Genomic DNA, 26,679 nt, shown 5'->3' with positions numbered 1-26,679 from the left:
CGTATTAGTGTCATGACTCATTGCGTTAGAAACAGATTCTCGGTTACTTACGACTTCTCGGAGATTAGACGCAAGTGAGCCCAGCGAATCACAGGCGACTTACTGTCCAATGGTTCCTGTCATTCAATTGCATTGAATAAACATTCATCAATATCTTAAAATGGCATTTTATAAATAATAAATAATACTAACACATAAAAAGTGATATCCCATCTTTCTTGGAGTGTTAAGTAGATTTTTTTACAATTTTTAACTAGGCACATTGGCATTTTGTTACACAATAATAACGGTGGAGTCGAAACCTGACAGTCAGAAATTTTGTATGGGCAGACCCAGCGGTGTCGCCAGACCGCTTGCAAGCAGAATGTTCATTTGAGCGTAGGATACCGATATTAAAATATGAATTTCGCCATCCGGCAGACCCGACACAAAGTGAGTGTCATTTTATTTTCTAGATGCTTCGTCCATATTAATGTCATTGCATGTAACATATAATTTATTTTTTCACACAAAAATAAACGAACTCGATTGGATTCGAACCACCGATTGTTCGGTTATCAGCCGAACGCACTACCATTATGCCACAGTATGATACTCCAATCGTGACGATTATAGAGTATAATATTATAGTTTAGAATTGTTCCATTGCCTAGGCAGCGAATTTATTATTGTCGGCCATTTTCAATTCCTTACGTAAACAAACTATTAAACGTGGCAGTTGTTACTTTAAAAATAAAAACAACGATAAATAATTATATAATTTAGTAATATAAGTAAAAGTGTATAAAAATAAACCAACGGCGTTCCAATAAGCAGTCCTCTTTCTTGAGGGTATAATTTAACAAGAAAATTAGAGCTAGTCGAAGAATCTAGGTTATCACAAGTTTTGTTTTGTTACACCAAAGAAGTATAACTTCTAACGAGCGTACATAAGTACACACACACACACACCGGTTTTTTTATAAAATATTTCATTGTTAACGAGTAGGTTAGACATTAATTTTATAGTTAAATTACAGGGAACTAAGAAATAATGGGAACTGAAATACCTAACGGGTAAGGAGAAGCAGGCAACCAATCTCGAGTAAGGAAGAATACAGGATAAATTTAAACACGTGTCAAGAATACGTCATACGCCGAATACTGATAACTGCTCTGGGTTTATGCATTGACGCTCATTAAATATTGTTGTATTACACACACTATTGCAAGTCAATGCGTGGTTCATTTTCACATTCAAAACCCTGCGTCAAAATTTACTGTATTGGTATTTATATCCTGTCGGAATTCTATTTATCATCTGTTCTGTGGTTAAGTTAAAAGGTTTTAAGAGAGATGACTCAATCTGATTGAATAGAATTTAAAAAAAAATGATATAATAAAGAGGAAAAAAATTAGAAACAGCATCTTAGAGAAGATGGAGGCATACCTATAGATTGTTTTACGGCGGTGGTCTGTTTAGTTTGATTTTGTGTAAACAGTTTAATTATAATTCGAAATTCCTGTTGTGAGCCGGCGATAAAAGTTAAAAATAACCCATGGTTATTGTACACGTCAGCTTGCTGCAGACGCCAGAAGCATAGGAAAACCTCGGTTATTTATTGGGGCATTCGACATACCTACCACATGATAAGAGCTAGTCAAAGAGATGAAAGGTTTATTGATTATTATCAAGATTTTAAGAATGTACCATTCTAATTATTGAACATAAATACATAATTTTGAAAACACTCATAAGAAAATATTGCCAATAGAAAAAATCTTTTTTTGAAAAAGGTAAAAAGATTTTTTCTATTGGCTATGTTTTCTCATGAGTGTTTTCAAAATTATGTATGTTCAATAACTCTAACTATATTGAAGGCACGTTCACGTATTTACAACATTGTTATCCTATCCTCTAACGCGGTTGCAGGTGAATGCTTAAATATTGCCATTATCACATCAGTCAAATGTGATAATGTCGTAAAACAGAGCCCCCTATAAATATATAAAAAAACTGATTATATCGGGAAAAAATCCGTATTTAAAATGCATGCAAAAACAACTCGCAATTTCACGCCACGGCATGAATACGTAATATGTAGGAACTTAATAAAAATATATATAATGGAGTTTAAGATATTGTAATAATAGTAAAGAAAATTAATTATAAACAATAATAACTACCGATGCCAACATAATAATATTAACATCAAGACAATGTTACATCAATAGAGTGACGACAATCTGACAATTCTTATTATTATCATGTAAAGCTCCCTATCTGTGTCACACGCCACACGGTCGGGGGAAACAAAGACCCAAATACATCCAGCAGGCATACAGTGTAGGTACAATAGAATGTAGATTAAAGGTAGTATATTGTGTGTACGGGCATTTTCGCCAAAGTTTGTACATGTTTGAAATTTGGGTAATATTATTTTTTCACTCAAATTAACCATTTTTATATAGCTAGCAGATTCCTTGTTCTATTGCTGAATTGGTGATAGCAATTTTTCAGCAAAATATTGATTAATACAATATTTATATCATTTTTATTATGAAATTGGGCATAATAAGTTTCCGTTCCGTGACTACGAAACTTAGCTTTTAAAACATGAATGAAACACTTTTTATCACTTAAAAGAGCTCTATTAGATTAAAAAAACCATACACTTCAAAATAAAACTACAAATAGTCAAAAAATATTATTGAATTTTAATTCTTGGGCACATTTCGTTCCCCTCCGTTACCCTATGTCTATAATGGCAGAGCATTTTTCCTTTAGTATTTGAAAAAACCAATCAATGTTCGTTCTGCTATTTTTTTAAAGACAATAATCACTTTTACTAAATTTTATTGGAAAAATAAATAAGTTTCGTTATTTAATAATCAAATGAAAAATAGTTAACGTTCAACTTTTTTGGGGACATTTTCGGAATGGAACGAAATGGTAACGGAGTGTAATTTGTAAAGCTTAAGTTACATGTTACCATAAAAACAAATTTTTGTTTTATGAAATTTATTTGAATTTTTTGATAGACAGATAAATATTCAACGTGCGTCAAAATAACAAAACAAATCAAACTTAATCACTAAAATAGACATATTTTATAATAAATTTCACAATACTTGTAAAATAAGGTAGGTAATAATTTTGACACACTATACATTACCATAACTTTATTTGGCATTTATATTATTTGTAACTCAGATAAAAAATATTTTTAAGCAAATTAACAATATATGAAAAAAAAAATCAGCAAGGGATTCAGACGCGAGTTCCTAGCGCGGCACGGAGTATATAACTTTTACGAAAATAATTATAGTCAAACTCGGTTATTACGATCTCTGACATAGCGAGATCTCGGATGTAATAACGAAACATTTGTTGACAATTGGTTTATGATTTTCGCCATACATTTAATTCTTTCACTGTTATAACGAGCAACTTATCGGATATACCGAGCTAAAATACTGTTAATGTGTCGACCGTTTTAAAACATTTCGACCCTAAGCAATAAAATCCGATTGGACAGGATGCCGCCGGGGTCGGATTACGTTTATGACACTAGTAAAGTGTCTAAGTACCTACCTTATTGGTGTTTCACCGACAATAATAAAAAAGTATCCACGCATATGGTTGAAAAATCCAAGGTTTGTGAAGTCCGTAGGTACCTACCAGCGTTAATTACAATAAACAACTTCTTTTGTAGTTTATGAATGCCATGCTCGTTTCGGGGATTTTTACGATGGTTTCCAAATTTTTTATTTTCGGCTTTTTGTGTAATGTGACATGCTCATTTAAAAATACCTATTCTCTGATATAACGAGTAACGCTTATAACAAGCAAATTCAGTCGGTCCCATCTTCCTCGTAATAACCAAGTTCGACTTTATGTTGTCTTGAAATTTAATTGTATTCATCAACATAAAATGTAGCTATACAGGTTGATTGTAATCAAGACGTACTTTTCTGACATTTCGTGAATACCTACAGTTCTAGGTATTAAATCTAATCGAGTACACATTTCTGTTAAACGTGACAAAAAAATACTTTTTCATACATTTTTATAAATTTCTATGCCTAAAATGTATGGAGAAGTTTTAAAATTTTGGTGGCGTATAACAGAAAGAGTATGACAGAGCCAGTGCCTGTCTCGCAATTATTTCAGTCTGGTGTTTTTTCTTTTCCTTCTGTTGTTTTTTTTTATCTCCATACTTTTATGTGCGCTATTTTTGCGTATTCAGACATATCACATACTTTTTTAATCTTTATTATATTATTATATTATAGTCAGGTTATTTTTTATATTTTTTAATGAAAATATTTTTGTTTTTCATACGAACAGACAAAATAATTTTTTTTATAATCTATGAAGAACTAAACACACACTGTAAACCCAACTTTATGCATGCCATTTCGTTACTTTTACATTCCACATATACGTTACCACCAATATAGTTTCGGAGTGGAAGTAACGGATTCTGTTTCAGAAGTGTTTGAAGCCAAAATTTAGCTTAGTTTTATTGTTAAACCTGCGATATGTTTTATTATATCTGTAGTATGAAAGATAAGCTCCATATGTGTAGTATGTGAAATAGAAATATGTGTTTTCTTACCTTATAAATCGTGGTAACAGTAGTGGAACTTCTTAAATGACCAACCCAGAAAGCAACCTGTTCCGATAGCGATACCGACACACACCAACAATTTAAAGTGTACATGGCGATCAGTGTTATACAAAAATGTTGCTACATTAAAAAAAAACATATTTATAGTGAAAATTTTTCGCCTTCATGCTAAAATCGTGGTAACGGAATGTGGAGTTCCACTTTTTCAAATATCCTGGGACACACTTTAAACGTGATTTTTTTTCAATATTGGTACAAATTTACGAAAAAACTATATATTTTCCAAAAATATATAATGTAAGCTGTTGAAAACACTACGAATTTAATTTTACACACTCAAAATTAATGACGAAATCAGACTTTGTTTATTTGAATTTATGGGTGGGACATGGTAAAAACGCACTACCTTTCGATCTAAATAATCAATTAAAAATATATACAGGTCAGATAGTTGTATTTAACTGATTGAATAGAGTACATTAATAAATTTGCATGTTAAAAGTACATAACTTTCCAACATTTTATAATATAATAACTATGAAAAAATCAATCAAAGTCATGGGACATGCCAAAAACGCAATGTACAAACTTTGGCGAAAATGCCCGTACATAGCACCTTCTTACCTACATAGAATTAGAGTCGCTAGTACTACGAAAGAGAGGCAATAAATACAGGAGAAAATGCCGCGACTGAGGAACTGCCTCGCGCCTACTATGTACGTACGTATTAAAACCAATCTCGCAAAAATTGAGCGTTGCACTTTTACGAATAGACATTATGTACGTAATTACTATAGCAGCAGTATAAGTTGTCCGTTTACTGAGAGCGCCACATGCTAACATTAATTGATATATCGATGGCCTAATGTCAATATGACTTTTTACAAATTGTGCAGGAAGCTAAATAAATTGAATATTTAATATCCCGTATCCGACTGATAATTTAGTTCACACATCATGCTGTTACTACATAGCATGCCAATAACCCGTAAGGTAAAAAGTGGTAAAGCAAATCACATAATGCCTAATACAGTGGTTCCCAAAGTTGACTGGGCTCCGACCCATCTAACAAAAATATCCAATCTTGGGACCCACCTCTTAGCTGTCTTAGAGAAAAAGGGCATACATATTGGTAATGCTCAGATTCCCTAGTGGCGAGTCGTGGAACTACTTAATGCTGTCTTATTTGTTCTAATTGAAATAAAAAAAATATTTTTTATAAGTGTTACCAATATGAATGAAAGACTGTTGAAATAAGAAACAACTTAAATAAAAAAAAAATATTACTTAAATACCTGCAAGGTTTTTTTACAAAGTTATTTCAATGGGAAAGATGTATTTGTTTCTTATTCTTCTTCATTGCAGTTTTAGCATCAACTTCAACTTTAGTTACTTTTAATCGCAGTGAGTTTGATATATCTAATTTATTTCGGTATTTAGTTTTAATGTTAACCATAGCCGAAAATCCGACCTCACATAGATATGAGGTAGTAAAGAGGAGGAGGACTTTCATAGCTTCATCTAACATTCATTATTTTATCACAATATTTTCCGTAACTTAAGGGGGGACATGCTCGTCGAAGGTCAATATTGAGTTTTTATTGTATTTTCAAACCATGATCCTGGACACTCCTTAAACGTTGTAGATAATCTATTTATATAATTTTGAAGCCTTATTATCCTTTTTAGTTATTTTAAACATTTGATGACTGCATAAAGTATTTTTGTTACATAAAATAGTATTCTTTTAAACCTCTCGCTCTAATGTTTCAGAATATAGTCATATTTCGGTACATAACTGTGCAGTGGTGTTAAGATTTTTTACATTTATTAATTTTTAAACGCATTTACAAAACCATTAGTATAATTTATTATGAGATAATTTTTGTAAAATATTCACGATAAAAAATTATATTGATAATCTCTGTGATCCCAAATTTGACAAGAATTAGGCATTTTATTATTCAAAAAATCGGCAAGATTAACACATTTGAAGATGATTCTAAAGATACTTATTATAAGCTATGTCTTTGACCATTCAAGTGTGATAAACATCTTATGAATAATGATTGCTTTATAATAATTATTGACCTAAGAATAAGGTAGTGTTTTTTTGAAATACGCCATTTCTTTTGTCATTCCCCTGTGGTTAAGCTACAACATACGGCCGTAGCCATAAATTGACAAACTATAATTGAAGTAGGGAGTAAAATGATATTGACGCGCGTGTTTGAACATGTACCGTTTTAAAAAAATAAAAATAAATTCGGTTAGGTAAGTTTATTTCAATTTTTAGGAATTATAAATAGCTGAATGAAATATCAAATTTATCACTTCCGATTTTTTTAAATTTATGTATACAGTGGCGAAGGCCCACTCAATATTCGCTCGCGACCCACTGGTGGGTCGGGACCCATAGTTTGGGAAACTATGGCCTAATATAATGATATCATCCAATAAAATGTGACATATATGAAGATAAACATCCAAATTTGTTATATAACTTACTGTTTTACCTTTTAAATAATTCGAAAGTGACATTTTGAAGCTGAATTCAACACACGTCGTGCAACACGCTTGACAGCTTGGAGGCAAGATACGGGCTATTGCAGGTTTATTTCTGTAATGTTCGGATACGGGAAATTACTAAAATGGCTATATCATTTTTGTTACAATAACTACAGATATGAGAATTTCGCAGTCAAATGGCAGTGTTTTTGTTGTTTTTAGTACATCCACCAGGAAACTATAGTACCTCGGCTGTGGCCGAGATGTATGAGAGGACAAAAGTACAGCATTCCCCAACTTGTCATTCAAGGAAAGATCAATGGTAAGTGTAGCAGAGGACGGCACCGCATTTCGTGGCTTAAGAACCTCCGTGATTGGTACGAGTGCAGCTCCACTGAACTGTTCCGGGTAGCAGACGACAAATCCAAGATCGCCTTGATGGTGGCCGACCTACGCTAGGGGATGGCACAATAAGAAGAAGAAGTTCATCAGAAGAGATATAGGTCAGATAGTTTTATAAGTATATAATTAATAAATAGATTCCACAAAAATGAATGTTTTATTTTTCCGCTGTGTCACTGTTCTGTCTTGTCATGTTCTGTTTTGTCACCGTTCTCTTTTGTCACGTTCTGTTTTGTCCGGTTACCGGCCATATATACGCAATATGTACTCACATAATTCACCATTCCTCTGCTCCTTGTCGTCCCAACGGATCCTATGAGTTCCTTACATAGATTGTCAAAATCCGACAGTGTATGACATTGAAAGGATCACTAACCTAACCTAATCACGTATATTTTAATACACATACAATGACGCCCTTTACAAAAATCGAATCCACTAGTGTCACAAATTATTACGTTATAAGAATTTGGCAGCAGATTCAACGTCGCGTACTGGACGAAATAAAATGTTGCGGTCAACGACGTCGTCTCGCGGATCGAATCAAAGCGCCGCCGGGGAGCTTGGGGCGGATGGCATTACGAGGGAGTGGAAAAGGCGTCTATGACGTCATGCGGCCGATGACGTCACGCGGGTCGCTAAGCCTCCGCGCGACATGCCTCGATCTCAATATCCAAAATGTTACACCGTATTGCTTGCTTACTAGGCCGACGTGGAAAAACTTTTCAATACCTACGTAGATGGCCAATGACACGATACTGTAACGTTAAAAATAACTATGTCGCTGCATATCGTTATTTTAAGGTATTTATTTTTTAAGGTACTTATTTTATTAGTACTTATCTAAAAATAGTAAAATATATTTTAAGTATATAAGATTCAAACAAATAACTCACGTAATTCTAATAACAGAAAGACAACCAGTCTTTAACTTTTATTATTACTTTACCAACTGTGAATTATTCTCAGTAGCAGGTAATTATATAAGTATGACAGGTAATTACTTAATACATATACATAATTTAATAAAGATAATTATAAGTATGTTTTATAGTGTTTTCAACCTTTTTAATAGAGCGTCACACTTGACTCTTTCCCAAACTCCAATAGCCGCGTACTGACTGAGCGAGCAAGCCTCAGGCATTTGCTTCGCAAAAATCGCTGTGCGAGGCAGCTCGTGACTAAATATTAACGTTATGTGAGGCTGCCGCGCGCAGCACCTTTGAACATCGACAGACCGAGAACGCTTGGATCGGCCGCGGCAACGCTAGAGCAAGGCGGCGCGTGAGTTTGCCTCGGGCGAGTCGCGTACTGACTGACCGAGCATTTGCCTCGCGAGACTTTTACGTACCTATATTATTATTATTTATGGCGACTGGCGAGGCTGCTCGCTCAGTCAGTACGCGGATAATGGCACACCCAAGCATCGACATAATAATAAGTGCCCCTATATCCAACGTGGGACTCACACAGGTCGACCGGGACACGGTGCAGTTGTGCGAGAGACGCGGGAACGAAGCAAACGCCGGCAGCGCTCGAAACGTGAAAGTGACCAGTGTGCTGATCGATCGTCGTGCTAACGTTAAGGTGACGCATCAGTGAAACGCCAAATAATTTTCAACTGTACGCGCGACGAAATTTTGGACTCGCTGCCATTCACTGAGAGAATGTTGACCCAGGAGCACGTCACTTTGCTGCGTGATGGCGACGGGTCAATTAATTCTAAAATCGTGTAAAGATGACTAAAAACGTTACCCATTTACTTTAAAAAGAAAACATGTCAATGAATATATTATTATTGTTACTAATAGAACAATAAACAGAACATAAAATGGACGTATGTTGGATTTATATGACAATTAATATTTCGTTTGACAGGCGTCATTTTCACCCGCCACCCGCAATCCGCGCATCGCCTAGCGACGATCTTTTTAGACCGTGGCTCAACTAATGCATGGCCTTAAACAACCCACGTTGCCAGACAACGATCCTATATGTGTCTAAAAATGTGCTTAACAAGTTTCATATCTGCCGATCGTTGTCAAGGGTGTGTGTGGTTAGAAACTTTAAGATTTTACAATTAAAACTAAATAAAAATTGGCGTCACACTAGGAAACTCGCGGCACACCGGTTTAATACATACTTGTGTTACAGTATGTATACCGTATACCTATTGCATTTGCCATATGCAGCCAGACGTCGTCAGATGAATCAATACACAAACTAATTATTGACACACATGGATAATTGACAAAGCACGTCACGTTAAAAGCGGAAGGCGGAAAGACCAGGATTTCGATGAGTCGGTGCTACCCACAAACAAGCGTTATGTGTGAAATGACTGCAGGAGAGTGGCATACCAACCAGAATTAACGAGTCTGCTTGAGACATGTCAATATCAATAGAATTATAGCGCTACAAAGATGAAGACTGTTTTTAGGTATGTGAAATTAGGCGCCCACGATGGCCGAGCGGCTTACGCGTAGGCTTATAATGTCGTGGGTCCTAGGTTCGCGTCTTGTGTCTGGAAAATTAAACATATTGTTTTTCAATTCGTGTTTAAAGACAGAGTGTAAATACAAAAATCTTTTAATACAAACCTCCACTCTGTGGAGGCCTATAACGAACATGGTCGTGGAAATAAAACGTATCTATGTTATTATTTAGTCATAATAAAATCTATTGAATATTCTAGCAGTCGTGTTTACAGTGGAATTTAGCATTTGCGTGCGCACTCGTGAAGTGTGCGTACATGTTTTAGTGATTGAAATTACCACGCTGACCAATATACATAATATTAGGTAGGTATTATAAAAGATTCGGGTGACTGATTAATTTTAATTCAGCAGGAATATTCGAATACTTATCCGAATATTTAAATGCTAGATTTAACTTCGCGTTCAAAAATACCGAAGACCAAAATAATTCAATACAAGACTTTCATAAGCAAATAATTCAATGTTTCCCAAACACTACTCAGAAGATTATCTATCCATGATAATACAACGTTTGTAAAGAGAAATTCCATGTAATTTTGAATAATAAGTAATCAAAAGGTGACTCGATAAAATTCATGGAAAACTGAATACAAAAGCAAGGAGAACTTTAACCATTACAGTGTACATCAGTGTTCACATTATTGCTTCAAGAATGGCCGCAGTCGTAAATGTGTACCTCTGAATTAATATCCAAGATTGTATTATACATATATACTTACATAATATAATACAGTGGCGAAATGTGGCTGTTGAAGGTGGTTACATGTAAATTGTACGTATTACATTTCACCGTAGCATAGTTCGCCGTGAACTTTCTTATCCCGTCATTTCTATTTTCACAACTGATTTTGACAAAATTCACGAATTCGAGAATGAAAACCTAATCTAATCTAACCTAACAAATAACCTAATAAATATTTTCAATTTTTTTTTGCCGCTGGCTTCCTGTAAGTAAACCCCGACAAGAACCATGTTTTATTTAGACATGAATTTTATCTTAGTACTATACGACCCAAAGAGATTGGACGGTCTTTAATAATATACGACCATTTATTTCCGATACAACATTTCACGGTGAAGTGTGATATGGCGAACCACATGGCTGTGGTAAATAACTGAAAACAAATCCTAGGACAGCCATATTCAGGTGGGTACTTGAATTTCAATGTTGTTCAACTTCAATACTTTACTGAACAAAAAATATGATATTTTACTTTTTTTATAATAAACATTACGTGACGGGTACTCGAGTAGATAAAAAAAATAATAGCCAACGCCGAAATCGCAATTCGAACTCGATCTATAAAATTAAAAATCACGAGAATCGGACGCTAAGACCTCCACGCTAAGAATCCACCATGCCGAAATAAATGTACACATATACAAAACGAAGGCCCGTTTCAGACGGGACACCGGTGTCGCGCTCGTATATAATAAGGAGGCCTTTGTATTCGAATAAAGGGGCATTTGTATTATGTTTATGAGTCAACGTGTGTCCGGTACACGTTTCCGTCGACCGCTACATTCTCAAGCCGCCGATACACTTGTTTTTATTACCGCAGGCAGCTTTATGTTCTAATTTATAACGCGAAATTATGCGTTGACTGGTTAGCTCTGGGGCCCATTTATTCGAATACAAGGCCTCCTATATTATATCGAACGCGACACCGGTGTCCCGTCTGAAACGGGCCTGAGGGCCTGTTAGACGTTATACAAATAACCTCGGGCCACGTGATAGAATGACACTGGTTTTGACATGCGTCTGTGTCTCTAAACACGTGTGTAATAGTTATGTTCGTGAAATGTACCAAATTACATACTTGAATTAAAGCCTTTTTATGATTGTGTTTTTGTGTTGGCTTCTGCTACGCATCAGTACCAATATTACTGGCCCATTAGGAGTAGATATAATATGTCCGTCTAGCCAAGTAGCCACCAATCAATTTATAATACATTTCTATACATACGACAGATATCGTGAGTAAATTATATTATTTTTAACGAATATAAAATATTCAAATTAATATTTAAATACATACGTTAATAGGCAATTAAAAAAATATCTTTCTTCAGAAAGTGGGCTTTAATTTACGAGATACTCATTCGATCGTTGTACGGCTGATTTCGCCATAAATGAGCCGGCAAAACTCAAAACCAAGTTTTAGTAGTTTCACTGAAGGCTGGGCGAGCGTGTTCATACGTGGGGTGGATAGGATGGAAATTAATTTTAAATAAATCATAATATTTTGTAATTATATACCTAATAGGTATGTGAAATTAGTTATTGCATTATATGTATTTTAATTAATAAATACAAATTAAAGTCGTCCATGGGGATGGTGGGTAAGCTCCCCCCTCTCGTAACCAGTGAATCCACCAATGACTGCGGCGGGGTAGGTGGGAGAAAGATTGGTCAGCTAGCTGTAAATGGCATCGATGCAATCAAGTCGTGGGAATTCGATGACTTTTATTTTATTGCCCGATTCGACGTTCGAGGCCCCCGGCAACCGCAGTCGCATCATAAACGGGGGACCAATAAGCTTTTTTAAGGACTAATCAAAAAATACAATCAACGCTTCAACACAAAATGGTCGTTGGTGTGATGAATTAACCTACAATAAAACGCAAAAACCGCAACACTTCGAGAGCAGTATCATACATTATATCAACCGGCTTCGCAAGAAGTCGCTTCGTCGATCAATATGCCTACATTTATCTTAGTTAATAAAAAAATAACTGTGGCGAAAGGTAGGATGTTAAGATTCAATAAAAATATTTCAAACTAAACTTTGTCAGTCATACTTATTTGTTTTCATTGAACTAAGAATACAATTTTCAGATGGCGATGGTTAGTTTTTAAAATTCAATTAAACCCTGCCTAACCCAAACCATAATAGTTTAGGTATGCTGTGGTCGATCCGACAAAAATAGTGCACATTTTTCATTTTTACTTATTTGTCTTCGTTGAATTAAGTTGAAATTGTAAATTATCAAAAAAAAACTCAAATCGCATGCTTCGTATTTTTCCGCTAGGTGCCTCTTTAAAAAAGGCTCAGTAAAGGCTTCACCTTAATGGTGGATGGTTAGATTTTTTAAAATTCATCAAGCCCTGCCCTGACTATTCCAAACTATAATGTAATCGATAAAAAATATTCTTCTATCTATAAAACATCTAAAAATATGTATGGTTTAATGACATAATTTTAGAGATTTCATAGATAAACGAATATTTTTTTGACTATTGTCTCAATGATAATATGTCTAATTTTAACAACTACGCCACTGAACAATAATTATATTCTTCAATATTAAAATATCTGTAGGGATACAACAAAATAAAAATAACTCTGGCAGCTAAGTCAAACAAAAGAACATCAAATTAAAATCGAATCCAAAATATTATGCAAACTTTATCTTGGATCTGGCGTGAAAATTCAAAATTGGAATTAGGAGGAAATTTGTTATTGTTCTTGTAGATGTAAATATAGATGCCGGGTGGGGCCAAGAAGGAAAAGGAAATTAAACAAACATATTTTGACTTAGGTATATACCTACGTCTATCGTACGTCTTTATTCCTACCACGAGTAGGTACATCATACTATGCAAAATGAAACCAGTGAATAATAACGTACGAAAATAACGATGAGAAATTGAGATTAGTTTGTATTACAAATTTAGTGTAGATATTACCACGAAAACTCATATATAGTCACCTCCTACGTAAAAGGCCGTTACTGCGTTTTTGGCTATTTTGACTAGATTGCCTTTTATTAAATAATTTTAAAGATAATACAATCGAAACAAAAAACCAATATTCAATTAATGAATTAATTCAGAATTTAAAAAATCAGTCAATATGAATCAATCAACTAAAACATTACGATGTCAGCATTAAATTTTTTATTAAAATCGTACTACTGAAAAGTACCATTTTGCAGTTCCGGCCTTTTTTTTAGGTGACGATATTATGCTTTCGTAAATTATACTTTCGACGGGGAGTCACAGATCTTTTCGCGAATAGTGAATGGACAATCTTCACACTCTTCACGTATTTTACAGCACACGGTGTTCGCTGATTGGTATGAAGCTGTTTTCAGCCAATGAGATTTTATATCGCCAAGAGAAAGATCAACAAACCGAACGTGGATTCTGTACGATTTTCGTTTGGAAGGGCGTCTGTCTCTACGACCACAGCGAAAAAATTAAACCTTTTCCCAAAGGCTTTTACTTTTTAGTGTGATAGATATGGTAACTGTGGCAAAATAAACATTTGAATACCGTTGAGTAGAAAGGTGCTATTTACCAAAAATCAAGTGTTTTTTAATTTAACATTTTATTTAAAAACATTTATTATTTTTTTTCAGTAAACTTACAATGCAGCTCCGATATTACGCTCCATATGTTACAATACTTTAAAAAGCAATATAATAATAATAGATATGAAAAAAACTAATGAAAAATGAAATTAAAAATGGTGTACAACACGGGGCGCATTGCCATTTTGTTGATCGATCATAAAATGTTTTCTATTCTTCTGGAGCCATAGCCCTTTTGCAATTTAACGCATGATTCCCATTGTGGATGGCACCCATTACAAATAAAATGTTTTTTTTTGTATTGTAGGTACTTTGCACCTTTCTACTCAACGGTATTCGTTTATTAAATTGGCGAATTGGAATTAAAATATGGCATTTTTTATTAAGCACTGTATCAATATTTCGTATTCATACGTGAATAATAATTACGATGCAATTCCACTAAAACCACTGTAACCAATCTTTTCAGGATATTTCTACTCATCATCGCTACGTATAGTCATAATAATGGAAGTTAAAGTTTAAAATTAACTAAAATGGATATAATGTCAATAATTTGTTTTGACGGATGCTGGAAAAACTACCGAAGTATGCCACAAAATAATCCGCAATGCGAAATGACTAAAAACTATTTTATTTTTCATTTAATTTAAACTCTAGAGTTAGACAATACCTAGATTAACTTTGAAATATTTGGGCGTATATTAACCAAAGGAAGTGGCGCGACCTTGTGCTTGCCGTATGCCCTGTTGTCCCAGGGTGAAATAAGTAAGTAGTAGTTACAAAAGATTTATAAAAAAAAAAAAAAAAAACTTTCTAGTGAAATATAAACGTTTTTCATAAAATTCTATTAAATACTGAAAAATCATAAAATCAGTCACTGTCACATAAACGCATTGTTAATGGTGCTGTAACACACGAACATTTGTAACGAGGTAGCTGTAGCGTGTTTCCTTATATCACATTAAGTAGGTAATAAATTAATAAGTTGTATGCAGTTAAAGCATTCGTCTACGTTTTTAGGTCATCTATATTCCACGCAATTGGGGTGTTCATTCAAGGAATTGCGAAAATAAAAGTCTAAGAAACAGGTGATATTACCCATTCTGACAATCATAAAAAAAACTAACACCCACTGGGGCAGACTACGATATTATGATGTATGGGATAACGCCAAAGCAGAGGAGAAAAATAATGAGTAGTACGCGGCGGCCAACAAAATATAATGGCAATGTGTGCGGCGAGCTCAATTCGCGGTTGCCATGACTACGCGAATAGTAAACTGTCGCCAGGGGTGGAGGAGAGTGCGGCGCGGGTGGGGAGCGGATCGACCGCGAAAATAAATTGGCGAGCATAAAAATGCGATTCTGTAAATCCCATCGAGCGTTTGTCCCGAGTGCCAAACCCTTATTATTTGCAGTATAGCTAATAAAATAATGGATTAACTTTAAATATATAAGCAGTTTCTTCGCCGGCAATAATGTTCTCTGAAGCATATAATGGACTATATCGACGATACCCAATCATAGTAAAAAAAAATACGTAGTGAATTACGCAAACTGAGTTAAATACCCATCATATCAATGGCGAGGGGTGGAGGTAGGCTGTTAAGATTTGACCTAAATAGTGAACGTTAAACTCAGTCAGACATGCTTATTTGTTGAATTCATTGAACTAAAAATATAATTCGGAGATGGTGCTGGTTAGCTTTAACTTTTTAAAATTCAATTAAATCCAGCGTAAAACAAACCATAATAGTTTATGTATGTTATGGGCGATCCGAAAAAATAGTGCACACTTTTTCTGTCTTTTTTTTCATATACTTACTTGTTTTCATTGAATTAAGAATACGTATCAAAATACGTATACAAAGACAAAAGTGATGAGGAACTGTTTTTCGGACCCTGCGATTATCTGTATTTCTGGCACCCAACTCAAGCAAGTCAGCAGCTACATCTATCTCGGACAGCAGGTGTCCATAGACGGAAGCATGCACGATGAAATTGCTCGAAGAACAAAGCTGGGATGGAGTGCTTTCGGACGTCTGAATAGTATCTTCAAGAGTGTCCTACCATTATGTCTTAAGCGTAGGGTGTTCAACAAATGTGTGCTACCCGTGCTCACGTATGGCTGCGAGACGTGGACCCTCAACACGAGAGATGTCCAAAAGCTAAGAGTCACACAGCGAGGCATGGAGAGGTGCATGTTGGGCATCACGCAAAAGGACCGTAAGAGACACGAATGGGTTAGAAAGCAGACAAGAGTACGCGATGTAATAGACGTTGCCAAACAGCTGAAATGGATATGGGCGGGGCACATTGCTCGCCGAAAGGACGGCCGCTGGACAAATGCCGTCATCCAATGGTACCCAAGGGGTACGAAACGGCCACAGGGTCGCCCTAAAAGCCGCTGGATTGACGGACTGGTAAAGTTCGGCGGAAATACGTGGCAGCGAACGACACAGGACCGAGAGAGTTGGAGAAAGCTTGGGGACGCCTTCATCCAGCAGTCGATTGACCCCGGCTGATGATGATGAAGAATACGTATTACAAATTTAATGATGTTGGTTAGTTTTTTTTTTAAATTCATTAAGCCCTGCCTAACCAATCCATAACGGTGATAAAAATATTCTTTTACCTATAAAATATCTGAAAGTATGTATCGTTTAATGGCACAATTTTAAATATTATTTTTTACTTGTAGGTATCTACTGTGGCTTGGATAAGGCAGGGTTTAATTGAATATTAAAAACTAACAAATATTATCTACACACTGTAGTCTTTGTAGTTCAACACAAATAGTTTGACTGACAAACTTTAGTGTGCATTATTTACGTCGGATTTTAATAGTCTACCTCCACCCTTCCCCATTACACCATATATATATATATATATATTGATACGATTGCAGATCCACCGAACTAATCCGGGTAGCAAATGATAAAGCGAAAATCACCCTGATGGTTGCCGACCCCAGTTGGGTAAGGTTAAGTTACGTATTTAATGTATTTGCTAATTAAGCTACGGAAGCAAGTTGCTGACTTAAGTTGGCAGCTTACTAAGTATAGATAGGTGAAGCAGTGGCTCAAAATGATAGTATGTTCGAATACCACTCCGTCCAGTCAGGCATAATTCTTTTTTGCCTTCTAACTTATGTAACCAGCAGTGGATGCAATATTCTTAAATCTCGTCTATATATCACATAAATAATTGTGTCACCGAGATCGAACCCAGGGCTCCGGGGTGGAAGGCCAGCGCCTTACGTACTGTACCACGAGAGCCGCTAATCAGTATTGAATAAAAAAAAAAAAATGTTAATTAATCAGTTGCATATTGAAAGCGTATGGCAGTAATTAATTCACACCAGCTGAAACTCAACGTTAATACAATAATATTATCTACTTACTATATTTTTGCGTACTGGCACTGGTACAACGCATGTTCAAGTACCCACGTACAGTTTTCTTACGTGTAGTTAACGACAATATTTATCAGCACTCACCTAGAAACAAAAGAGAAAAACAATGAATACAATGAATAAAAATCGATAAGATTACCATCAGAATAAATAAAAATCGTAATACTTTTATAAGTAATAAGTTTTATCACAGTGAAAAAATGTGCGATTGTAAATTTTATAAAACAATTATTGCTTTCAACATTCCGTAAATGGGACCATGTTCACAAATGCTTGATATTTCTCTATGTATAAAAATATTTTATTTTTTAATTAGGACAAGTCAGGCTAAAACATTCAAATTGTATACGTTGTTTTGAAAATAACGTCATTTTATACACTGCGCCCATAGAATATTCTAACCAGATGTTAGAAACGTAACTCTAATCTATAACTTTTCATATAAAGCAATTATTTGTTCGAATCTTGTTTCATGAATAAATAGTCATGTAACTTATACTCATAGTCAAATATGGCATAGATATTGTGAATTAACTGGTGATCACGTAGTTCGAAAAAGCAAAACTTTAAACCTTCGCCTAAAAACCACTAGATTGTCGAGAATATAGTTGGGGAAGCCTTATTTGATCAGTAGATTAAAACAACGACATAAGATGTTTACTTTTCACAATTTATAGCAAAAACATATAGGTTATCGAACCCAGCTATTTTTTATTTTAGTTTCTGCAACCATTCGTGCAACCAACACGATAATGTTATATATTTTATGAATGACTCGCAAAACAACCGGACAATCCGACTAAGTACCATATCTAGACTCGCAAAGACTGGCTACCCCCGCAGCTAGAGTTGGGTTTTGGGAATCCCCCGGCGGGAATTCTCGATAAATTTTCGAATTTTTCCATCCCGAATCTCGAGAATTGAATTTAACATTTCGGGAAATCACGGATCTCGAGAATCTTTTCTCGGGATTCGGGATTTCTTTATTATAAAATATTAATTGAAAAAACCGATTCTGACGCTGATACCGTTCCCGTGATTGTGAACAACAGCGACGAAGAAGAAGAAATGGCGAAACAACTTGAAAAACATATCCAGCAATGCTCAAAACAATGCTAAACGCAAACATTGCACAGTGTCTCAACAGCGTACCTACGCGATTGTCAGACGCAGCCATTGACAGTCTGCGTTTTTTGAAATTCTATTTTAATAAGTAAGGTTTTGAATTATTTTTGCTTTCCTACTTCTATTCGTTTGTCTTCTTACTAAAAATTTGGAAAACTCTTGGAATTTGTCTGTTTTTACACTGATTTTAGGATTTTTTACAAGATTTTTTTAAATTTTCTCGATATCTGGAGAATTCTTTTCTGGATATCCCGAATCTCGAGAATTCAAAATTTCATCATTTCGGGAAATCCCGAATCTCGAGATTGTGATTTTCTCGGGAAATACCCAACTCTACCCGCAAATGGTACCTATACGGTAAATGTAGGTTCTCGATTTCGCAATTAATGAATATCGTCTCTGTTCTGGCAGAACACACTAACTGGAGAGTACTAGTTTTAAGTAATTTGACTTTGAAGTTGTTAAAATGTTTGAAATAATGGTTTATCATGTGAGTTTATTAAGTAATCGTAAAAAGGATGACTTTAAAATAAAGACTGTTTATTTATTAAGAAGGTTTCCAGACGGTAAAGTTTGAAATAAGGAGCATTTTGGTACTAACTCAATATTTCATTTTTTCGAATTAGTGTCTTCTGCCAGAACAGTGACGATATATTATGTTAATATAGCTTCCATACTTTTAGTTTGGTATAGGCAAGCCGTTAAGTTCATTAAGGGCATCGAAAATAATTAGGGCAATGCTCTGAAAAATTAGCTAGTTAAGTAGTTAACCGAAGAATAGGATATATAGCGTGAAAAATAGATGGTGAACAGAGAAGAAAAATGACCGTGGAAAGTGGTGAGGAACAATATTTGTAACGATGCCTGCGTCAGGCGGTGCGGCCATACCCGGACCGACAGTTTCACGTAAGGATTTCGGCCACTCGCACATTTTCTTAAGTCGCCGCTGCTGGAAACAGACGTTAGATTCCGTGATTTCGTGTATTATTGAAAATAAGACGTGTTTTTTTTCGAAATTTATGGCGGTTACGGGGATGAGCTGTCATTATAAACTAAAAATAAATGTTGATAAATAATGGATCTTGAGTCTTCCAGTTTACAGTGTAGCGCCGCAGACTGTATTTTCATTACTTTTAGATATGTAGGCAATTCGCACACACTTGTATTCTAAGTGCCGAGCCACACCGGGCGACTCTGGTCGGCAGACCAGTTGCATGCAGTTATATGGAGCATGCCACACCTGGTCGCCCAGTAATCGCGCAAGCAATAAAGTCGCGCGATCAGTAAAATCTCGTTCGTGCGCTCGGTCTGGTCTCCCGGTCTCTCTGGTCTCTCTGGTCGGGCGATCAGTAGCGATGTATGAAAACATATAGCTATGTATTGAGCGCTGCCACACTAGGCGACCAGTCGCCGGCAGCCACGCCGCATTTTTTGCATAATTGCGTATACATTCGTTATTATTATTGGCTGCCTCTCTGGGGCCTTATGTTAGAACTTGCGAGTCGTGTGAAACATCGTAGTCATTCGCGAAAGTGACGTAGGTTATCGAAATAAGGCATGTCGAAACTTATCACTACCTGAATTAGTCATAATCTGTGTCGACAATATTGCCCATACCAAAGGGCACTCGTGACCATAGTCCCCCATACGAGTTGAGTATGTGAGCATGCGCACTGATGTCTCGCGCCGATAACGCAGTTTAGTTTTCAACTGTCAAATAAAAGTGAAAGGTTAGGCTGCGAAAAGATAGTATTTTATTATTGGGCTCGCGAGAATAATTACCTACATATTATTATTTTATATTTCGCCAAAGCATTGCTATAGATTTGTATCGTTCACCCAATTATTGTAAAATATGTCAATCCCATAAATAGTTACTTTTGCGGCACTTTTAGGATCACGTAATCATCCGCGAAACAGATCAAATAATTATGTTAACTTATGTCAAAATGCTTTTTCACTCAGTGATGCACTATTTATACGTAATTTTCGATTAAACAAAGAGCTTGTGAGATATATTTTACAAATTCTCACGCCATATAGGTTTATTAGGTATCTTAAGTTTAATGTTACTACCTACCTACAAGCGTAGAGTTTACAATGCGAAAAAATGAATATGGTTGTATAGATTAAAATTAATCAAAGACATAGAAGATGTATGTTATATTTTGACACATTATTACGTTTATAATATTATATGCATGGAGAATTAAAAAGTCGTAGGTAGGTATAATGTTGAGACGGACATAACCTCACCTACCTCATTTCAATTAAGATCACTTAATTGAAACCTCTCCATTCTTTTGCTACTTTTGCACGACGAAGGACGTGAATTCATGTACCTATTACCCGATTTCCATGTTTATTTTGATATTTCGTTTCGTATGTGACAGTGACCTTGAAAATCAAAACGTCAAAATGAATGAGTTCGCTGACGGAAAGAACACGGCATTACCAATTTATAAACAATAAAGATGCCGAATTATTATATTACCTATTCACAATGTTACTTAATACTCTGTTATCTTGAGTTCAATTAATTATGTTAATGTTTTATAATGGTTTGTAATGAATAAATACCTACATAAAAATAAATGTTATTGAAGACACTGTGTTTATTTTGTTAAATCTTGTTTTACAGTGTAATAATATTATATGGTTTCGCATTTATGTAAGGTTATATTCTACGTACATATATCTATATCATATTATACTAAATCAATCGAATATTGTAGGAATTATACACAAACATAACCAACAAAAATAATGATTTCGTTTGACATTTCATTTTTGACGTTTCATCTTGTACCATAGACACCGATTTTCTCGGTTTTGGCGATGTTGCCAACTAGTCACTCGCGAATTAAAATAGTCCGTAGCGAGTGGCTTCAAAAATAGGTGTTATCGTATACGGTATGAAACGGGCGATACTAACTTGTCATACCACACGGTTTTCGACCATACGACTCGCAAGTTCTAACATACCCGCCCTGGTCGCCGGCAAGTCGCCCGAAGAGACCAGTCGCGCGACTCGAGACCAGAGTCGCCCGGTGTGGCTCGGCTCTAAATTGATCACACGCGACGCGCTGTAACCTACACATTGTCAGTGTACTCGACGTAATATTGTAGAAGGCTGTTCATTTATTGTGTGTTGTCTTTTACATAACTATTACCGTTGAAAGTGTTATTTTGTATTTAAATCCTCATTTAAGTATTTATTGTGATTTTGTAATACAGAAACACACATGTTTGTTTGCAAAATACAACGGAAATTCCGTATTGTAATATTGGAAACGTAACTAGCTTATTTAGGGATAAATTAGCTACGTAATTCAACAATGAATCGTTTAATAATGCAACGTTAACAGTACTGATTAAATAAGAAGTCATTACCAAAATGGATAAAAAGTTATTTAATTTATATGAAATCGACAGAGTTCCGTCTTGACATTTGTTATCTTTTAAATTCTTCGGTAAAAATTCTATCTTACTCCAATGAGTCTAACCTAACGCATGGACCGGGGGGTATAAGCGTGCCGAATTCTTGCTCATTCGCACTAATGGTTAAATTTTATGCATGGCTCGATGCCATCCGAAGCTCATAACACACAATATTTACTTTAAAACCAAAAATTTTACGTGCTTCAGTCGAAGCCTTTTGGCGACGGGTTTCGCAGTGCTTTATTCAGAAATTGGTCTCCAGGACGGATGCGAATACTAGATCAAGCCTCACATAATTATTATAGTTTTACCTAATGCCAGACTAGAAGAATATACGTCATTTTAAAAGTTGTCTAAGAGCAAAAGGAATCACTGTGTGAAGCAGTATGCTACAGTATGCGGGCGCAATCACTCAACGTCACAACATGACGAGGGGCGCGTCGTATCTCCGAAAGTGTTCAACACACGTGGGTAATAAAACACTCTCTTTATACGGCGATAACGATCGGAAGTTAGCTCCACGTGATTAATCCGCCGGCGAACACATTCTAACGATATGGAATAATAATATTATATAATAATGAAAGCACTCGTGAAATTCTTCAGGTATAATTTTAGCAAGTCAATAAACCGCGGATGACGCGGGAAACTTAAATTTCCTTTGAATATGTGCTCATCCCCCCCAAGCCTACGAGTATACAGAATAATGTCCTAGGTACCACATCAACAATGCATACACGACGGAAGAGAATGTTTATCATTTGAATGGTATCACATTATAAATAGACAAGATTGATATTTTACAATCTTATGCAGAAGTTGACATCCCTCTCCCAGGCACCCCACCCCTGTGGTAATGTCACGTTTGCGAAGGGGTTGGACACATCAAGAGGAAGAGAGACAAACACTTAACAGAAAAGAAAAAAATCAAAACATGTGGTTTGCGAAATTACCATTCACGCAGACACACTTATTTAAACTCAATAAAAATAATTCCATAATGAGACTATGTTTAGTTCTGATCATTCTAAACATAGTCCCATATATCATTTAATTTGTTAGTTTCTGCTTGTTGGCTGCCAATCGTAACACTTTTTGCTCGGAATTTACTTTAACATAACAAACAATATTACTATATTTATTGGTTTCACTTTACTAGTCAAAATTGCACTTATTCGTCTCTTGAAAAGTAATTTACACCTTTTCCTTCTAGTACAAACGTTTTTTATGAATATATTGTTTGTTCCACTTAATTTAATTTATAGATATTAAAACTGTGGGCAGAATTCTCTGATTTTAGGTCGACGGGACCAATCATTCGAGTGTCTACATACATACTTTTTTTTACAAAATAAATAAATGCAAATACGAAATCTCAACTAAAGAATTTCCAAATAAAAAATAAATTTTGTATATTTCCATTTAATAATTGGAGTCCTCCATCGCCTAGACCAGCGGTGGCTAACCTATGGCACCCGCGGTAATTTTCCTGGCACGCGAAAGAGTCTAAAATCAATTTTATAAAAGAAATTTGCATTTTTACAAGAAAATATTGGCTATTCTTCATCACACTTGCAATATTTTGCTCGAGTCGGACGGACGGCGGTCATTGTAATAATATGAACAAATATTTGGTTAAAATGGTTTGTCACCAGTAAATGTTTTTAGGGTGGTCATAGATAGGTTCTATAAATTTAAATGCTTGCATTTAAATAAATTTTCAATGGAGCGTTTTTAAGTTGTTAAATTTCTAATAAAACAAGTATGTGATGAAAATCGTTTGTCATTATATCAGGTTTCTCACGAGCATGATATCTTCTGCTTGTAAATTCAAAAAAATATAGTATTTCTTGCAGTTTTTTTTCTCTAATGAATATGTGTGTTAAACTTGTCAAATTGTCTGCTCGTGTAAGAATAAATATCGCATTTAATCGAGGTTTCACCAATGTATATATTATTGCATAATAACAAATATGGCATTTAAAATTGTTTTTATTATTATATTTTTACTAAGGAAGACGGCAGGGCGTATAGAAAATATAATATATTTCCGTAAATTTATAATAATCAATAAATACTAATACTGATAGGCACATAATGCGGTTCCTAATTTATAATTTACCCATAATATTAACCATTGGCACGCCACTAATTATTACGAGTATTTTGGCACGTAAGCATAAGGTTAGCCATATCTGGTATAGACAATACCTAGGTGATTTACGACCCACTATATTGTGACCCTTGGTATCGTAGTATAATGTACCTCCAAAAGTAATCTTGAAATAAAAATGTTTAGATTGTTGACACATAAATAATGACAATCATCCAAATGATTATGAAAAAATATTTTTCTGTACAAACGCGTTCTTCGCACTATTCCGGGGAAAGCTGAAGATACAAAATTCCGGGTATACAATTTAACTGTGAATTAATCACTCTGTCTATATGGGTGTGAAAACTGGAGCCATGCCCCCCACAAAGGGCTCTAGCCTGGAGGCCCAGACTTAAGGGGGTCCGGCGTGGGGGTCGACCAGTTAACTGAGATAAATAGACGCAACAAATTTGCTCTAATAGTAAAAAAAGTCGCCTGCGGCTTTTCCTAAAAAATATTAACATTTAAAAATATGTGGCAGTGCGATGCAATTTGATGAGGTATGATAGAATATAATATAAAAATGATAATTCACTCTTATTTTATAATAATCTGTAATTCTTGACTAATACAAATGGCTATTTATCCAATATAGCGAATGGACGCATGGTAGGTACTTAGCTACCATAAAAAGGGGTTATGATCAGTGCTGTATAATATTATGATGTCGAGTGTCGACAACTCAATAGTTCAAGTGAATTTATTGAAAAATAAAAAAAAATAAAAAAAAATAAAAAAATACACGGAAAATCCTTAATAATTATACCTCGCAGAACCATGGGCTTCCGCGGAATACCATTTGAGGAACTCTACTGTAGAACATAAAACTTCCCTTAACCTTGGCGATAGATAGAGGGCAAGGGGACAAGACTCAGATGGGCAAGTCATATTGTTAGATGCGATGTATCTAGAGCTCTCTATAAAGTTTGTGAAGGAATCTCCGCAGGAACTCGGCACCTGGACCATCTCCGGAGGACGTGGGAGGTTAACGTCAATAAGGACAGAGTGTGTCACCGACTGTAGAAAAATAGCCCGGGAGAGTAAGATCCTGCAGGATGGTTCTGCAGTCGGCCATGGACTTGAATGGTTTGTAGTGCCAGTTTGTAAGTACGTACCTACAAACGCGCACCATAATTTCAATCTATTTGCCCCTAAGTGCTGCGAATTTGGCAGATGTTTGAAGATAAGCAAGAGTTTAGCCTTAAATTTTAGTCCTTACTGTTTTTTCACATAGTAATAATCCCCATCTAATAAATATGTCGACATGATGACAAAATTTTATGTGATTAAGGTTTGACAAAAAGAAAAAAGGCATGAAAGAAAAGACAAACGTTTTCAGTGTTGCCAGCCTTTTGTGAGAAGGTTTTTACTTTTTTTCCTTCTCGTTGACATACGCCATTTCTTCTCATTATGTTTGGAAAATTCTCCTTTGAATGGGGGCAGGCAGTAATTAAGTATTTATGAAAAGAAAGTTTGCTCATTTTGAGTCTGCTCTGTGTGGCTTTTAAATTACAAAGAACCTGGTGGCAGTATGGTATCTGCACAAGTGTGAAAGAGACAGTAAACATCTACATATTTCTACTAACTGACGATACTTAGGCGTTAGTCAAACTGTCAAAACTAGTGGACATTGATAAGAGGTTTTCTTGATTTAATAAATTAATTATTTGTACAAAAACCTGTAAAAACATCAAATGACAATTCCTTCCTAAGCGGACGGAACCGGTCGCGATAGATATTAAATTATACGGATTATATAGGTAGTTAAATAAGGAAATTATTCTAATACTTACACTTAGTCTTTCCACTAATAATTGAAAATAATCAACACCAATAACTTAAAAATAAATTACTTTTTGGTATTTCGTCAAGTCATTTTCAAATACCTATCCGTCTAGCAATATGTTTATGCCAAACTGTTTTTTGTTCATAAGTAGACAGGACATAAAGCATTACGTTAGTGTGGGTATATATGGGAATTCATTCAAAAATTATAATGCCACGGTAAGAAGAAAGACGGTAAGAACAGCAAATGCAATTGTATCAATCGGAGATAAAATTCGCCCGGAGGGCTGGCTATTCCAAGTGTTGAAAAGCGTCGCGGCATTATTTAAATCGTGTAAAGATGACTAAAAACGTTACCCATTTACTTTAAAAAGAAATCATGTCAATGAATATATTATTATTGTTACTAATAGAAAAA

General features: G+C 35.2%; 1 protein-coding gene across 13 annotated transcripts in view; it reads right to left on the bottom strand.

The window, feature by feature from the left end:
* The window catches only part of PMCA (plasma membrane calcium-transporting ATPase 3), a 398,702-nt gene that overhangs the window by 184,766 nt on the left and 187,257 nt on the right, over positions 1–26,679 (bottom strand). Inside the window, exon 4 of one of the 13 annotated variants that reach the window (XM_085953876.1) lies at positions 17,744–17,839. The exons of the other annotated variants lie outside the window; for them this stretch is intronic. The gene's annotated coding sequence lies outside the window, so the exon portion shown is untranslated. The remainder of the gene's footprint in view (positions 1–17,743; positions 17,840–26,679) is intronic. 13 annotated transcript variants of the gene reach the window in all.

This window comes from Rhyacophila brunnea, unplaced genomic scaffold (assembly GCF_057557595.1).
Source record: "Rhyacophila brunnea isolate RB1 unplaced genomic scaffold, BYU_Rbru_1.0 scaffold_4, whole genome shotgun sequence".
Classification (NCBI taxonomy): Eukaryota; Metazoa; Arthropoda; class Insecta; order Trichoptera; family Rhyacophilidae; genus Rhyacophila; species Rhyacophila brunnea.
This window is presented reverse-complemented; position numbering and strand designations above follow the sequence as displayed.